The sequence below is a fragment of the Lissotriton helveticus genome, chromosome 6, assembly GCF_964261635.1.
Source record: "Lissotriton helveticus chromosome 6, aLisHel1.1, whole genome shotgun sequence".
NCBI classification, from domain to species: domain Eukaryota; kingdom Metazoa; phylum Chordata; class Amphibia; order Caudata; family Salamandridae; genus Lissotriton; species Lissotriton helveticus.
The window spans coordinates 1,701,387,639-1,701,405,851 of record NC_136067.1 but is presented as its reverse complement, the minus strand read 5'-3'; the positions used below and the strand labels follow the sequence as shown (position 1 = coordinate 1,701,405,851).

Sequence of the window (18,213 nt, the reverse complement as noted above, 5' to 3'; positions counted from 1 at the left end):
AAGAAAAATAAGAAGAAATAGAGATATTTCTCCTTTTTGCGCCTCCTCTGGGGAGGCGATGGAATTTGATGCATTCCAAGGTTTACAAAACTTTGCAAATCTGAGAATATGTCAGGTTCCATGAATGTGGTGTGGGAACACACACAGCAACACCCATGGAATGAATGCCCCTTTCACACAGAGTAGTGCTTGAAAGGGGGGCATATTTACAAGGTCATAAAAAGCCACAAAGGGTGGCTTTATGTGGGCCTGTAGAACAAGTTAGTTACTTTCATTAATGATGCATCTGTAAGAGACAAATATTAGTTATAGATTCCTTACTTTAGGATTACCACCAGGCATCAGACTGGATCTGGATAATTTTCTTTAGCAGTACCCCTGCACGTCGGTAGGGGTGTCGGTAGGTGGCGTCGATGGACTTTGTGTCTGTCGTGCCTACTTAGTTGACGCCCCTGCGCGCTGATGTCAGTTCTGACACGACTTTCCACGCCAGACGCGCAGAGCCATGAAAGACACTGACCACTGGTGCACCACGCTAGGGCCCTGCAAGAGAGTCCCTATCCCTAGAAGTTAGTTTGCAGAGCGGGAAGGATGGGTGGACGGTAAGGAATCTATAACTAATATATGTCTCTTACAGATACATCATTACCGAAGGTGAGTAACTTGTTCTTCTGAAAGAGACTATTAGTAATAGAATATTTACCTTAGGATAGATACCCTAGCAATACCAACCCCTGTGGAGGGAGTGCAAACAAAGATCACACCAGAAAGTCCTGGAGGACAGAACGGGCAAAGTAGCCATACATCCGGACTTGATTATCCAGACAGTAATGTCTGGTGAACATGTGCATGGATGCCCACCTGGCAGATGTCAATGAGTGGGACTCCACGTGACAAAGCAGTAGTTGCTGCTGTAGCTTTAGTGGAATGAGCTCACAGCCCCACTGGAGGTTCCTTTTTAGCTAAAGCATAACAAATATTTATGCAAAGGATGACCCATCTAGAGATGGTAAACTTTTGTACAACCCGACCCTTCTTGGCACCCACATAACTAACACAGAGTTGATCGTCCACCAGGAAATCTTTCTTGTGGTCAAGGTAGAAAGCCAGCGCACGTTTGGGGTCCAGCAGGTGGAGTATCTCCTCCTTGGAAGGGTGTGGAGGCAGGAAAAAGGTGGGCAGAGTGAGGGTCTGTCCAATGTGAAATGAGTGACAACTTTAGGGAGGAACAAGGGTCTTGTTCGAAGCACCACTTTGTCCAGATGCACAGAGAGGAAAGGAGGCTTAGAAGAAAGAGCTTGAAGCTCACTCACTCACTCTGAGCAGAAGTGATGGCAACAAGAAAAGCAGTTTTCAAGGTAAGAAGCCTAAGAGGACAGCTGTGAAGAGGCTCAAAGGAAGCGCACATAAGATAAGTCAAAGCAAAGTTCAAGTCCCAGTGAGGCAGTATGAAAGGACCCCAAGTCACTCCCCACGCCGCTCGACCCTCTGGGACCCGAGAGATGACAAGGGTTCGCCGCTGGTGTGCCCAGGGTCTGTGCATTCCGTTCGGTAATTGCTGTTGCTCCTGTAGTTGTCTATTGCTCCTGTATTTGTCTATTGCGCCTGTATTTGTCTATTTATTTTCACTGTTTCCTATCTTTGGTTTCTAGGCACTCCATGTGCGCCCCAGCCCCCCTGTGCCCCCCCGCTCCTGCTCCCCCGCCCCCTTTTTCCATCTGTACCCCTGCCTGCCCATTGGCCGCCCGCTCCGCCTCCCAGCGGCCCCTCCCTCCCACTTCACCTCTTATGGAGGCCGCGCAGCGACTGCGCCGCTGGCGCGCCAAAGGCAAGCCCGTCTGCGTCTGTCCGTGCCTGGACAACGCCCAGCACCGGAACCCCTGGCACCAACCGATGCCAGGGCACCCGACTGAGATACGACACCGCCACCCTCGTCACACTCAACACCGGACGACTTGCTGCCTCCCACCGAGCCACCCCGAGGCGCACCCACGGACCCTTCACCTGCCAAGCCTGCAAATTCACCTGCCTCCGAACCTGCACCCCGCCCACCGAACACAGCAACGATAACAACCACCTCAAGTGCATCCTCTTCAACACCCGCTTCGTCCACAAACACCCCATCGAACTCCGGGAACTCCTCGATACAACAGCACCAGACGTCGCCTTCCTCACGGAAACCTGGATGAACGCCACCTCGGCCCCCGACATCGCCATAGCCATCCCGGACGGCTACAAAATCCCCCGGAAGGACCGCGTCAACAAAACTGGAGGAGGAATCGCCATCGTCTACAGGAACACCATCAGCGTCACAACCAACGCCGAAGACACACTCACCGCCGCCGAACACCTACACTTCCAGATCCACACCGACCCCAGACCACTCTCAGAGGAACGCTCATCTACAGACCCCCAGGCCCACGGACACAATTCAGCGAAACCATCGCCGACTTCATCAGCCTGCACGCCCTAGCCTCAGCAGAGTACATCCTCCTAGGGGACCTGAACTTCCACCTGGAGAAAAACAGCGACAACAACACCTCCACCCTGCTCGACAACCTCGCCAACCTCGGACTCAAGCAACTGGTGGACACGTCCACCCACCTCGCTGGCCACACGCTCAACCCCATCTTCTCCACCAGCAACCACGTCTCCTTCAGCCATTCCACCAGACTACACCGGACCGACCACAGTTGCATCCACTTCACCTTCAAGAAAACCACATCCCACCACCACACGCTACAGATCCCCCGCAGGCCAGCTGACCACATCGCTGAGCCAGAACCCACCTGTCGACACACCTTTCACCAACAACGCAGCACACAATCTCGCACAGTGGATCACCAACTGCGCCGACGACCTCGCTCCACTAAAGAAACCCCTAGGCAAGACTAACAACAGAAAAACTTCATGGTTCACAGACGCCCTCAAAATCGCAAAGAAATCATGCCGAACCCTCGAAAAAGCATGGCGCCACAAACGGACATCAGAAAACATGACAGTCCTCAAGAGCGCCACCCGCGAATACCACCAGATGATCCGCGCCACCAAAAGGACATCGTTCAAAGAGCGGCTGGACAACAACACCCACAACAGCAAGGAACTCTTCAACATCATCAAAGAGCTCTCCAACCCCAACGCCAGCAACAACGACTTCACACCATCGCAAGACCTCTGCAACTCCCTCGCCACTTTATTCCACCGCAAGTTTGCAGATATACACGACAGCTCCGGGCCCCAGACTCCACCTCCAGCCACCAAACTAACGACCCCCACCACCAGCCTCAGCGCATGGACCCCCATCAGCACTAAAGACACCACCCACGTCATGAACACCATCCACTCTGGCTCCCCCAACGACCCATGCCCTCATCATATCTTCAACAAAGCCGACACCATCATCGCACCCCACCTCCGGAACGTCATCAACAGCTCCTTCACGTCAGTCACATTCCCTGAAAGCTGGAAACACGCAGAAATCAACGCCCTTATGAAGAAACCAACAGCGGACCCTAAAGACCTCAAGAACTTCCGCCCCATCTCTCTTCTCCCCTTCCCGGCTAAAGTCATCGAGAAAACAGCTGACTGCATTCCTCGAAGCAAACAACTCGCTCAACCCATCCCAGTCCGTATTTCGAGCCAACCACAGCACCGAGACCGCCCTCATCGCAGCCACCGATGACATCAGGACCCTGATGGACAACGGAGACAGCCGCTGTCATCCTCCTGGACCTCTCGGCGGCCTTTGATACCGTCTGCCACCGCACCCTAATAACCCACCTCTACAACACTGGAATCCAAAGAAAGGCCTTGGCCTGGATCACATCGTTCCTCTCCGACAGAACCCAAAGAGTCCGCCTCCCTCCCTTCCGCTCCAAGGCCACCAAGAATATCTGCAGCGTACCCCAAGGCTCCTCACTCAGCCCAACCCTCTTCAATATCTACATGAGCCCCCTCGCCACCATCGCAAGCAAACACAACATCAACATCATCTCCTACGCCGACACTCAACTGATACTCTCCCTCACTAAAGACCCTTTCACCGCCAAAACTAACTTCCAGGATGGAATGAAAGATGGATGAAGCACAGCCGTCTGAAGCGCAACTCGGACAAGACGGAGGTCCTCATACTCGGACAATCCCCATCTGCCTGGGACGACTCCTGGTGGCCCACGACGCTGGGCACCGCACCAACACCCACAGACCACGCACGCAACCTAGGATTCATCCTGGACTCCTCCCTCACGATGACCCAGCAAGTCAACGCAGTCTCGTCCTCATGTTTCAACACCCTGCGCATGCTCCAAAAGATCATCCGGTGGATCCCCACCGAAACCAGAAAGACGGTCACCCAGGCCCTCGTCACCAGCCGACTGGACTACGGGAACGCCCTATACACAGGAACCACAGCCAAACTTCCGAAACACCTTCAGCGCATACAGAACGCCTCTGCACGACTCATCCTCGACATCTCTCGCCACAGCCACATATCCGCCCACCTAAGAAACCTACACTGGCTCCCCGTCAGCAAGAGGATCACGCTCAGGCTGCTCACCCATGCACACAAAGCGCTCCACAACATGGGCCCCGAATACCTCAACAACCGCCTCTCGTTCTACACCCCCACCCGCCAGCTCCGGTCCACCAGCCTCGCCCTCGCCACCGTCCCACGGATTTGCAGAACCACCACCGGAGGAAGATCGTTCTCCTACCTGGCAGCCAAGACATGGGACTCCCTCCCCGCACACCTACGACTGACCCAGGACCATCTCACCTTCTGGAAACACCTCAAGACCTGGTTATTCAAGCAATAGAGGCACCTACAGTGCCTTGAGACCCTCACGGGTGAGTAGCGCGCTCTACAAATGTATTGATTGATGGATTGATTGAAAGGAGATGGAGGAAAGAGATGAATAATGCCTTTAAAGAACCTACTTACAATTGGGGACTTGAACAAACAGGGCTGATCTGGTGGGCAAAGAAAGGCAGAGATGGCTGCCAGGTAGTCTTTCAGAGTGTCCAGAGCAGAGCCCTGCTGGGCCTAAGAAAGAAGGAATAAAAGGACCTCAGAAAGAGGGGCAGAAACGGGATCCACAGCCTTGGCTGTGCACCATGCCACAAACGTGTTCCATCGAAAGGCATATACCGTCTTAGTGGAGGGATGCCTGGCTGCCAAGATGACAGGCTTCGGGAGGAGGGTCAAAAGCTGTCAACTGTTGCTACTCAATCTCCATGCAAGGAGGCGGAGGCTGGACAGGTTCGGGTGGAGGACCGCTCCTGCTGCTGCAACAGAAGATCCTCCCGAACGGTCAGTCTGATCGGAGGATTGATGGCCATACTCAGGAGCTCGGGGTACCAGACTCTTCATGCCCAGTCCGGTGCCACAAGAACGACTTGTACAGGCGGAAAGGCTTACAGGAGGATGCACCTCCACTTGCAATGAAAAGTGTTGTGGAGCGAGTGCCGCTTTGGAAATTCCAAAGCGCATAACTGTTGACATTGCGTGTTCTCTTCAGTGGCAAACAGATCTAACCAAGAATCTCTCCACTACTGAAAGAGACCTTGCACCACCTCCAACTGAAGATGCCATTTGTGATCCACTAGGCACCGTTGGCTGAGTTCTTCCGCCCTGGTGTTCAGGGAACCTGCCAGGTGTTGAACCACCAGGGTCATGCCCTGATGTTCCAGCCATGTCCAAAGGTGAAGAGCCTCTTGACAAAGGGCCCACGACCCCACCAAGCCCTGTTTGTTGCATTACCACATGGTGGTGAACACCTGCACTGCCTTCCCCTTCAGGGAGGGAAGGAAAGCCTTTAGTGCCAGGCAGATCGCCCGGAGGTTGATATGGAGTTTGGACTCCGCTGTAGACTAGACTCCTCTAATCTCCGTCTCTCCCTGGTGGCCACTCCTTCCCAGGAGTGATGCATTGGGCACCACCATGAGGTCTGGTTGGGGAAGGGAGAGGAATCTGCCTCTGACCCAATCCCAGTTCGATAGCCACCACTGCAGTTGTTGCAAAGTTCCCTTCGAGATCTGGATGGAGTTGGAAAGATTCCCCTGATGCTGCGCCCACTGGAACTTCGGGTCCCACTGCAGAGTCCACATATGCCATCTGGTATGATCCACCAGCAGGAGGCCATGAGGCCCAGCAACCTCAGGGTCATCCTCACTGAAATCCAGGAGAGAGTCTTAAACATCAATATCATAGCCCAAAAATCCTTGACTAGCTGTTCAGAAGGACAGGCTCTAAATCGCACTATGTCCAGAACAGTGCCGATGAAAAGGAGTGACTGAGAGGGAGTCAGGTGTGACTTCGGCATGTTGATAGTGAACCCCAACGAATGAATGAGGTCTCCCATAGTCTGGAGGTGGGAGGCGACAGCCTGGTGTGAGCCCGCCTTCAACTGCCAGTTGTTGAGATAGGGGAAGATCGGAACCCCTGATCTGCGCAGGTGAGTTGCGACCACCACCATCACTTTTGTGAACAGCCGAGGGGCACAGGTAAGGCTGGAGGGGAGCACGGTGAACTGAAAATGTTCGTGGCCTACCGTGAACCGTAGGTAACAACTGTGGGATCGCAGGACAGGAATGTGAAAATAGGCGTCCTGCAAATCCAACGCCACCATTCAGTCTCCAGGGTCAAGGGCAGATAGAACCTGAGCTAAGGTCAGCATTTTGAACTTCTCCTTCCAGAGGAAGAAGTTAAGGGCCCTGAGGTCCAGGATAGGATGGAGGCCTTTGTCCTTCTTGGGCACCAGAAAATAGGAGGAATAGCAACCATGACCTACTTCTGGCGCAGAGATCCCCTCAATAGAGCTGAAACTTTCTGGCGGAGAAGTTCCAAATGACCCTCCGACATGCGATTGAAAGACGAGGGCATGGAGGTGGTTTAAAAGGGGAGGGAGTAGCCCCTTTGGACTATCTGCAAAAACCACCTGTCTGATTTGATGGATTGCCAGTGGGGGAGGTGATGGTGAATCCAGCCACCCGCTCGCCACTGATGGCCTGAAAGGTCAGACTAGGAGGGTTTGGAGGCTGCTGCAGGGGGGGAAAGGGTGGACTGTCCCACATGCTGGTACCCAGACCCAAGTCGCTGGGTCCCACTTCCGCAGTTGTGCAGAGGCTTGGCAACTTGCATGAGTCGGTGGCTAGACTGGGACGGACTGGTGGGGTGCCCCTTCCGTAGCCACGAAAGGGGTGAAAGGCAGACTGTGGTGTACAGGAGGACACAGTTAGGCCCAAGGATCTGGCAGTAGCCCGAAAATCCTTGAAGCGCACCAGCGCTGAGTCTGCCGTGTCACAAAAAAGGCGACGGACATTGAAGGGCATGTCTAGCAAGGTTGCTGGAACATCCCCTGAAAAACCAGACATCCTCAACTAGGCGTAGCGTCGAAGGGCTACCGACGTGGCAATCGTTCTGCCTTGTGAGTCGGTGTTATCCAGTCCACATCTGATCGTGAATTTGGCGGCGTCTCTCCCATCCGCCACTGCCTGGGAGAGAATGCCTGGGCCTCCTCCGGGCATGAGGCAGCACCTGCACAACCGTGCCCCAGACTGTATGGGTGTAATGGCCCAAGATGCACGTAGTATTCACAAACTGCAGTGCCAAGCTGGAGGAAGAGAACATGTGCTTCCCAAGATGATCCAGCTTCCTGGATTCCCTGTCCGGGGATGCAGAAGGGAATCCACCCTTGGAAGAAGAAGCTTGGACCACCAAGCTTTCAGGGGAATGGTGTTTGGTGAGGAAAATAGGATCGCGCAGAGCAAGGCGGTTGCGACAGGCAATCATCCGTTCCACAGGAGCCCCTGTGCAGGGCTTGGACCAGGTGCCCAGAAGGACATCTGTGAGGGCATAATGAAGGGCAAGAGGGATTCAGAGGAAGTTGCCGCCAGTTGAAGCACCACTGTCAGGAGGTTAGTCTTGACTGCCACTGTAGGGAACTCTGAGGCCCAAGGCCTTGGCTTCCCCACGCACCACCACTGCATAGGACGCTCCCTCCTCTGTAGCCACGGTAGAGGGAGAAAGCATGCCAAGGTCCGGTGAGGTGTCAAGACCGCTGCCATCACCCAATTCCTCTCTCCAGTCCAGTTCTTCCAGCTGGTCTGAAGAAGGGTCCAGCGACCCCTAGCAGTCCTCATCACCACCCTCAGGGTGATAGGGAACACCTGGGATGAATAAGGGAACAAAAGTACCCTCCAGTGTCAGATTCGATCTTGGCTGACATTGGTCCAGCTCCATGTCCATCTTGGGGATGAGGATGAGGATGAGGATGAGGATGGCGCCAGCCGGGGGCACAGCTGGCACCGGGGAAAGCGTCGCCGGTATCGGCGCTGGGAGAAGGTCGAGTAAGGTTGACCAGCGTCGATTTGGCTTCGGATCCACGCCCCGAATCCGAGGGGCCCAAAGGCGTGCCTGGGGAGTTGGGCTGCCCAAAGATGAGGTGAAGGCCTTCGTAAAAAGTATGAAGCGGAGCAGGGGACGCTCCAGCTCCCAGAAAGGGAGGGAGGCATGGAGTCGTCCCTGAATCAGCCACCGGAGACGGAGCCTTAAAGTGACGACGCTCCGGTTGCTGCGCTCATCAGCCGATTGAGGGGGAGAAGGCGAAGAGTGATGTTGTTTTTTCGCCTTCTTCTTGTGCTTTGACTTAGCCGAAGAGTGCGAAGACTTGGGCGAGGTGTGATGACTCTGCGTCCGGTCTCGAGACCTTCCCCTCTAGAGAGACCGGGAGCAACGCGGAGCCGAATGCCGGCCCTCCAAATCTTTCGGGACTGCTTCCGCAAAGACTTCGAATTCATGGCCTGACAGTCGGAGCACGACTTCCGCCATGGTCGCCAAAAATGACTAGGGGTAAGCTCTCTCCAGATCTGTGCTAGACTGGTGCTGAAAAAATTACTCAGCGCACAGGGGCGGCATCTAAGTAGGCACTGCGGCGCCATCCCGGCGACAATGACGGCAACAATGGACGTGGAGCCGCTCTAAGTGCAGGGGTATTGCTAAAAATAATTCTCGGGATCCAGTCTGATGCCTGAGGGTAATCCTAAGGAAAGGAATCTATAACTAAGTCTCTTTCAGCTAATATGGGCAGGCACACAGAGCAACCTGTGCGTCAAAAGAAGTAACGCACCGGTAACGCAATGGGCTTGTAAATAAGCCACTCAGTGTCTACCAGATAAGTAATTGTTTCTTCCAATGGATACATTGTCCTGAAAATTCTGCAGCTTTTGAATGAGTTCCACAGCAATACTTCTCTGACAGGTAGGAGTGAGTCATGTAAATTGACCAAGGAGTCATGTAACAAACTGTACAAAACTGTGCAGCACGACGTCTTATGGAGGCCCACAATTGGGAATCTGCAAAACCGCACATCATCTCTCTGCACTGGCTCCCAGTTGCCGAAAGAATTCAGTTTAAGGCACTGTGCATTGTCCATAAGACTCTCTTGGCTAAGGCTCCACCGATCCTTCGATTTATCATCTCTCCATACCACCCCAAAAGATCCATGCACTCCGGGAAGAAACATCTTGCAGTTGTTCCCAGGATAAATAGATCTCGGAGTGGGGAACGCCTGTTCTCAGTTACTGCGGCGAAATGTTGGAAGCAGTTTCCAGAATATATTTGGCTTGAGGTCAACTATCTCTCTTTTCGCAAACTCTTGAAAAGTTTTCTGTTCCCCTAAACGCACGGCTGTAGCTCGGTGATGACTCTGCTTCTAGCACTGGGGGGCCTTCGGGTAGTCATGAGCTCTATAAATGGAAATTCATTCATTCATTCACAGCCCTGGCAAAGTACCCATCAAGGCGCAATTGGTCTGTGATTCAGTAATGTGTAATAAAGGTATGCAAGGATGACCACATGTCCATCCGTCAGATATCAGCCACCAGAATGCCTCTGATGAGAGTACTAGAAACAGCCCCAGCCATGGCCATGGCCTGGCCCCAGCTGACTGGGCATAAATGACAGCCAGAGGGTCTTAGTATGTGTTAAGGTGAGCAGATACTCCTGCATAGGATGGCCCAATGCAAAGTGGTGCATTTAGTCACTGCCCTGTCCTTTTAGGCTTCAGCAAGAACCACAAAGAACTCACCATCCACTATGTCCTGTTGAATGTGTTTGATGTAAATATGAAATCACATGCCTGGGGTGCAGTATATGCGGTCACTCTTCCTTCTTGGGTAGATGAGGAGGAAGAAAGAAAGATCGAAGCATAGTAGACTTTTAACAGTAGAGAAATTGTACCAAGCCCAAAAAACAGATTGTGAACTCTTCTGTTCTACACACTGTGTCAGTGTGAGTGTGACTGGGAGAAAGGAATGGTACAGGCAAACACATCTTCTGAGGAGCACTGTTGTGAACTTTCACATACATTTTAAGTAGAGTAGGCGTTGTCTGCTTTACTGACAAATAGGTACTGAGTCTCAGAGAAAGGCACAACCGGCTTCCCGCTTGACAACCTTGTACTCTCTCCATCAAATTTATCTCACAATAGCCATCCCACATGCTGTAGTATCTCTTCTGCTAAAAATTAAAACACAATACTTGTTGAATGCCAGGCTCACCTGGTATGAGATACTGCTTTTGTCTGCAAGTCATGCCATCCTCAGGTAAGCATCTTCTCCTAAACCCTGCATCACTTTTATTTTGTCCCAAATAATGTGAACATTGTGATTGTAATACTGGTATTGTCCACCTTGGCATGCCTCAAATAGAGGTGTTAAAGACAATCCTCTACAACACATCCCCAATCTTGTCTTTTATGTTGATGGCTCATGTTTACAAAACAGCCTTGGCTTTTTGTCAGACATGCCAAATGTGTCTTCTTCCCAGGTTGCGTAGTTGATCCTTGCAGGAAATAAAACTGTTACCATTGTTGCTGATTTCTACTGTGCTTTTGACGTAGAAGAGCATGACTGTGAACAATTGTGGAAACAACAGGGATTGTGCACCTTACATGGGAGGCTGTGTGTGGCAGCCATCTTACACGCTCTTCAACTGTCCATTAAAATTAATTACTGCTGTTAAATGTGCAGCCAACCAAAATGTAGATGATGAAGTTACTGGTCGACATGCACAGGCTGATGTTACAGCCTAACAGATGGTGCGTTCATACCCCTTGGCCACACAGTTGCTAAATCTCAATCTCCACTGTAAATCTCATGTAAAGGACATTGCTACACTACAGGATCTGGTCCCGGAAGGGGGAAATAACAATGAAGAATGTTCTCATGTAAATTACACTCAAACCACCTAAGGCATCCTCAGGATGGCCATCTAGTAGTGTCTAGAGTCCTGCTCCCTTGCTCGTGTGCATCATGGAATAGTGATTGTGAGCAATGGTGGAATGATTGCTGTTGTTAACATTCATTGGTGCTCCACAACTATCTTCGGAGGCACAGCAATATTGTACTATTATGTCACTTGCCATGTCCAAAACGGTGCACAATGTGTGAAACAACCAAATCACACAGCATCCATACTCTGCCTTGAAACACTTTAAAAATATTCAGGTAGACTTTATAGAGAAAACTAAATGTTGTAATTATGGATATGCACTAGTAACATTTGAGGGTTTTCTGGATGGATGAAAGCCAATACATTTGATAGGACAGGTGCCAATACTGTAATACTGTAAGACCCTTTATGTCTCTATTTGGCATCATCCTCATCTTCAGCAGTTACTGAGGAACACACGTTCATAATCAAATTTTTAGAGACAATGGTAAAGCACACAGTATTGAGACGAACTATCTCTGCCCTTAACACACATAGGGCCCGATGTAGGTAATCCCAGATTACCGATTCTTAAATACCGAATCATACCAATTTGGTATTTAAGAACTGGCAATCGGGATGTAGGTATTTTTACCGATTCAATTACCGAATCTGTAAAAATCAGTAATTACCAAATCGGTATTTACAGATTCGGTAATTGCCATTGATTCCTATGGGCCTTGAGGCCCATTGGAATCAATGGCAATTACCGAATCGGTAAATACCAATTCGGTAAAATTACCGAATTTACAAGGGGGACAGGGTGTCACTTTGACACCCTGTTGCATCCCAGATTCTAGTTTGTGTGCAATGTGACACACATACATGCCCTTAGGGCATGTATGTGTGCTACATGGCACCGGTGTACATGCACAGATGTGCATGTATACAGAAATTCATAATTTACCACCAAATATTATTTGGTGGTAAATTATGAATTGGTAATGGCCTGTGGCACTGTTTAAAGTGCCACCTACATCTGGATTTACCGATTCGGTATTTTACCGAATCGGTAAATTTACCGAATCGGTACAATTCAGGCCACCTACATGTCAAATCCCAAATACCGGTCGGTAACGGCCGAAATGGGCCGTTATCGACCGGTATTTGGCAACCTACATCTGGCCCATAATCTGCAGCTGCAAAATGAAGTGTTGGAAAAAATAGCAAAAATGTGTGCAGAATCCCTAACATATGATTTTTTCCCCCAAATAGTGATTCCTAGCAGGTTGCAATAAATATTAATGAGGTAGGTTGAATCAGAGACCTATTAGGAATCGCAACCATCACATGGATGGTGGCCTACTGAGGTCAGTAAACCACCATGTCTATGATGAACTTTTAATAAAGCTATCTTGTTTTTATTAAATGCAGCCAATTTTCCTTGAAGGAAAACGGGATGCGTTTAAAAAGAAAAAAAACGAAACTTTGAAGTTTCCTAAGTGGACCCCTTCCCAATTGAGAATGGTTTATCACCTTAAATGATGGTAAACTATTACTGTTTTGCGTCTGGAATTCGGTCGATAAAAAGTAATACATACCGTACTGATTCAATTTTTGAAAGGGACACCCTCAATATGCCCCTTCTACATACCGAATCACAAATGCAAATTGCGATCCAGTAACAAGTTACCGAATTGCATTTTGTACATTTGAAAATTCATTTTTCCAGTCGCAAACGGCCCTATTGTGCTAATTGGGCAGTTTGTGACTGGAACAATGCTTTGTACAACTGTCCCTAGATGCCTTACCCATGCCCATAGCTTTAACGAGTAAAAGATGAACCAGGAAGAGAAAGACTGGGTTGAGCCCACATAACATTTTCATAGGCAGGCCAAAGAGATAGGCAGAGGGCAGAACGGAAGGAGAATTGGAGAGTGGCTTCACTAGGGTTGGTGTCACCCGGTGCAGGTAACTCATGGTGTCACCCCCTCACGACTTACCGCGTGGACCACCTCTGTCGGAAATGTACGGCGCTAGGTACTGTCTTACTGCCTCTAGCTCCCTCTCTCTGTCTAGCTCCCTCTCTCTCTGTCTTGCTCCCTCTAGCTCCCTCTCTCTGTTTTACTCCCTCTAGCTCCCTCTGGTTCCCTCTCTCTCTGTCTTACTCCCTCTAGCTCCCTCTCTCTGTCTAGCTCCCTCACTCTCTGTCTTGCTCCCTCTAGCTCCCTCTCTCTGTTTTACTCCCTCTAACTCCCTCTGGTTCCCTCTCTCTCTGTCTTACTCCCTCTAGCTCCCTCTCTCTCTGTCTTACTCCCTCTAGCTCCCTCTCCCTCTTCCTCTAGCTCCCTCTCTCTGTCTTGCTCCCTCTAGCTCCCTCTCTTACTCCTTCTAGCTCCCTCTCTCTCTGTCTTACTCCCTCTAGCTCCCTCTCTCTCTGTGTTACTCCCTCTAGCTCCCTCTCTCTGCCTTACTCCCTCTAGCTCCCTCTCTCTGCCTTACTCCCTCTAGCTCCCGCTCTCTCTCTCTTACTTCCTCTAGCTCCCACTCTCTCTCTTACTCCCTCTAGCTCCCTCTCTCTGTCTTACTCCCTCTAGCTCCCTCTCTCTCTGTCTTGTTCCCTCTAGCTCCCTCTCTCTGTTTTACTCCCTCTAGCTCCCTCTCTCTCTCTGTCTTGCTCCCTCTAGCTCCCTCGCCCTCTAGCTTCCTCTCTCTCTGTCTTACTCCCTCTTGCCCCCTCTCTCTTACTCCCTCTAGCTCCCTCTCTCTCTCTTACTCCCTCTAGCCCCCTCTCTCTCTGTCTTACTCCCTCTAGCTCTCTCTCTCTGTGTCTTACTCCCTCTAGCTCCCTCTCACTCTGTCTTGCTACCTCTAGCTCCCTCTCTCTCTCTCTTACTCCCTCTAGCTCCCTCTCTCTGTCTAGCTCCCTCTCTCTCTGTCTTGCTCCCTCTAGCCCCCTCTGTCTCCCTCTCTCTGTCTTACTCCCTCTAGCTCCCTCTCCCTCTGTCTTACTCCCTCTAGCTCCCTCTCTCTCTGTCTTACTCCCTCTAGCTCCCTCTCTCTGTCTAGCTCCCTCTAGCTCCCTCTCTCTCTCTCTTACTCCCTATAGCTCCCTCTCCCTTTGTCTTGCTCCCTCTAGCTCCCTCTCTCTCTATCTTAATCCCTCTAGCTCCCCTCTGTGTCTAGCTCCCTCTCTCCCTGTCTTACTCCCTCTAGCTCCCTTTGTCTCCCTCTCTGTCTTACTCCCTCTAGCTCCCTCTCTCTCTGTCTTTCTCACTCTAGCTCCCTCTCTCTCTGTCTTACTCCCTCTAGCTCCCTCTCTCTCTGTCTTTCTCACTCTAGCTCCCTCTCTCTCTGTCTTACTCCCTCTAACTCCCTCTCTCTCTGTCTTACTCCTTCTAGCTCCCTCTCTCTTACTCCCTCTAGCTCCCTCTCTGTCTTGCTCCCTCTAGCTCCCTCTCTCTCTGTCTTGCTCCGTCTAGCTTCCTCTCTATCTGTCTTACTCCCTCTGGCTCCCTCTCTCTACGTCTTAGTCCCTCCAGCTCCCTCTCTCTGTCTTGCTCCTTCTAGCTCCCTCTCTCTCTCTTACTCCCTCTAGCTCCCTCTCTCTCTGTCTTGCTCGCTCTAGCTCCCTCTCTCTCTATTTTACTCCCTCTAGCTCCCGCTCTCTTACTCACTCTAGCTCCCTCTGTCTCCCTCTCTCTCTGTCTTACTCTCTCTAGCCCCCTCTCTCTCTCTCTTACTCCCTCTAGCTCCCTCTCTGTCTAGCTACCTCTAGCTCCCTCTCTCTTGCTCCCTCTAGCTCCCTCTGTCTCCCTCTCTCTCTGTCTTACTCCCTCTAGCTCTCTCTCTCTCTGTCTTACTCCCTCTAGCTCCCTCTCTCTCTGTCTTACTTCCTCTAGCTACCTCTGTCTCCCTCTCGCTGTCTTACTCCCTCTAGCTCCCTCTCTCTCTGTCTTTCTCACTCTAGCCCCCTCTCTCTCTGTCTTACTCCCTCTAGCTCCCTCTCTGTCTAGCTCCCTCTAGCTCCCTCTCTCTTGCTCCCTCTAGCTCCCTCTCTCGCTGTCTTACTCCCTCTGTCTCCCTCTCTCTCTGTATTACTCCCGCTAGCTCCCTCGGTCTCCCTCTCTCGCTGTCTTACTCCCTCTGTCTCCCTCTCTCTCTGTATTACTCCCTCTAGCTCCCTCTGTCTCCCTCTCTCTCTTACTCCATCTGTCTTCCCTGGATTTGTATAAACAAGAGTTGGAGCAACAGGTGGCACTGTACTGAAGAGCAAGCTGACATTTGGAACTGGTTCACTGGAAAACTGAAGACTGTGCAAGGTACTGAAAAATAGGAAACCATGCACCCTCAGATGAGCTAGGCTGCTATAGAGTTGCCTTGTGAGCAAAGAAAATTGCAGCGAGACGCTGGCGAGTGTGAACAGCATGAGGAACAGGCTTGCACAGGGAGCGACAGTAAAGTACACATTAACACCTGGGTTGTGCTACGGTGCTGCTGTTGAATTTTGGTTGCTAAAAAAATCGTATTTAAATTCATGGAGAGCTTGACTTAATATTCTTGTTTCTCTACAAATTTCTTGTACACTCAATGTTTGCAAAGCTTTTCCCTTGAATACTGTTAAATCTTAGGCATTTGTGTGGTACTCATTTAACCTGACTGTCCCAGAATGCAAAGTAAGGTCTAACAAAACAAGCTTGCCCTCCTTCTGGGATCACTGTTGTGTTGCTGGTGAATTACTAGAGAACTGGGAACAGACATGCAGGGTGCCTGCTATGTCACTGCTTGCTTTACATCCTGTGGAATTGTCCTTAAAGCACATGCCATAATAAACAACCCAATGATAAAGTGAAAACGGGGCTGGCTATTTGAAGCTGGATTAAGAAGTGATTGGCGCATGATTTTTGAGCTCTGGTTACAAACTGCTTTTCGGTCTGCTGACCTCGTAGCATCTAGTCTTCAAAAAAAGCACTACAAGAACAGATTGTGTGTTTTAAGTCAGCTCCCTTCATCTTTTGTGGTGTTTATGATTTGATGTTGCGTGGATGGGTTCATCAAGGCCATGTAGTTTGTCCTATTTATATGTTTGCATTAGGATATACCTTTTGATAGACTGAAGATGCAACAGTATGTCATCTTCTATTTAAGTAATCTTTTTATAATGACAAAACACCACTCCTGATAAAGAGCATAGTAGTACATATTCGTTCAACACCCAATCGTAGTAGAATTTGCTCCCTCCTGATAAGATACTGAGCTTCAACAGTTGCATAGCTCTTTGGATGAGTCTTGCACAGTGGTATATAGCAATTGCACCTCCCCCCCCCCCCCGCATCTCTCATGATCCCCTGACCCCTATGTGTTTATTTGGGCATCCCCAGGCCTCATACACAAGGCTTTTCCTGCACACATCAGAAGTCCATTTCAGCCCTCCAGGCACCCAAGGTTGGAGCCGAGCTATCACTAGGCCCAGTCTCAGCAGTGTCCAAGCAGGTGAGAGGCCCTATAGTATGAGAATAGATCGGCCATTACCAAGCCACCAAGCCACCGTTGTAGGTGGACTTGCCGCACTTGACCAACGCTGATTAATGATATGGGCATGTATGATGAACATAAATGGGGTCCTCTTTGTAAATCAGGACCACCAGGGATTCCTCTAAGGAGTGGGGGAGATGTCCTGTTTCTTCTGCCTCTGCATATAGGGAGAGGAGTTACCCTAACGGCTAAGGCGCTAGGGCATCTGGGGATCTGGGTTCGAGCCTCGGTAACGACGCCAAAAACCTCCTGTGATTCTGGGCAAATCACTTAATCTCCCCGTGCCTAAAAAGAAAAAAAATGAAAGTGTGTCCTCATGTAACGTAACTGGTGCTATGTAAAGCGCTCTGATACCTGATTCGGTTCGGGTCTAGTTCGCGCTATATAAAACTCTGCAAAAAAAAAAAAAAAGGTGAGAGCAGAGGCGAGGCTGCAGTGCAGATTGGTGTCACCCCACGTGTTGGTGTCACCCGGTGTGGGCCGCACCCCCCGCACCCCCCTAGTGACGCCACTAAACCCATGGGTTATGCAGAGCATGCTGGGAGATTTTGGTGGAGGGCCAACTCCATTGTGAAAACTAATGCAGTAAATGAAGAAGTGCGTATGCGTCTTGGCTACCAGGAGGATCTGTTAGCTAGATGGGGGAGGCTAGGAGGCAAGGGGGCAGTAAACTAACATAATATGGAAGACTAAACCTCAACCTGAGGAAGGCCTTTCTATTTTTACTTTCAATATATTTGTCCTGCAATTGAGCCAATTCAGTCACTACGAAAGTTCATCATATTTATTGCAAAGTTTCTTTTGAGGAGACTCCAGAACGATCCATGTATTAGACCTAACTCCTTTTGTGTGGTACTCCCCCACAATGTTTTGCCTCGCTACTCTTTTTTTGCTGAACAAATGTTTATTGGCAGTAGGACTCTGTGCTCTTTACCCCTGTCAACCAGTGGTAAAGTGCTTGTACTCTCTCCCTTAAACATGGTAAAAGTGGTACACACCTAATTTGGTACATTTCATTTAGATATACGTACCTAGCAAATGGTACTATATGCGCACCGGGTCTGTAAATTAAATGCTACAAGTGGGCTGCAGCACTCCTTGTGTAACCCACTTAAAGTAGCACTGTGAAACATATTTCCAGGCCTGCCAATGTAGCCAATAGTGCCATTTTAAACTGCCAATTTTCACCTGGCAAAATCAACTTTTGTTTTAATACTTATATCTCGCCCCTAAGGTTGGCCCTAAAAACTCGTAAGGCAGGGTACATGGTATTTAAAAAGTAGGCCATGTTACTTAAGTTTTACATGTTGACAGTGAAAAACTCCTAAAGATGTTTTTTCACACTCGCAAGGCTATCTCTCCCACAGACTAACACCGGGTTACCGTATTATACTTAACGACTGGTCACTTCAGTTTTGCGAACAGATGATAAGGTTACTTACCTTCGGTAACGCTTTTTCTGGTAGATA

At 50.1% G+C, this 18,213-nt stretch overlaps 1 protein-coding gene across 13 annotated transcripts in view; it reads right to left on the bottom strand.

Moving 5' to 3' along the window:
• LOC144763708 (uncharacterized) overlaps positions 1-18,213 on the bottom strand; it is a 2,434,724-nt gene that overhangs the window by 829,619 nt on the left and 1,586,892 nt on the right. The window lies entirely within an intron of this gene.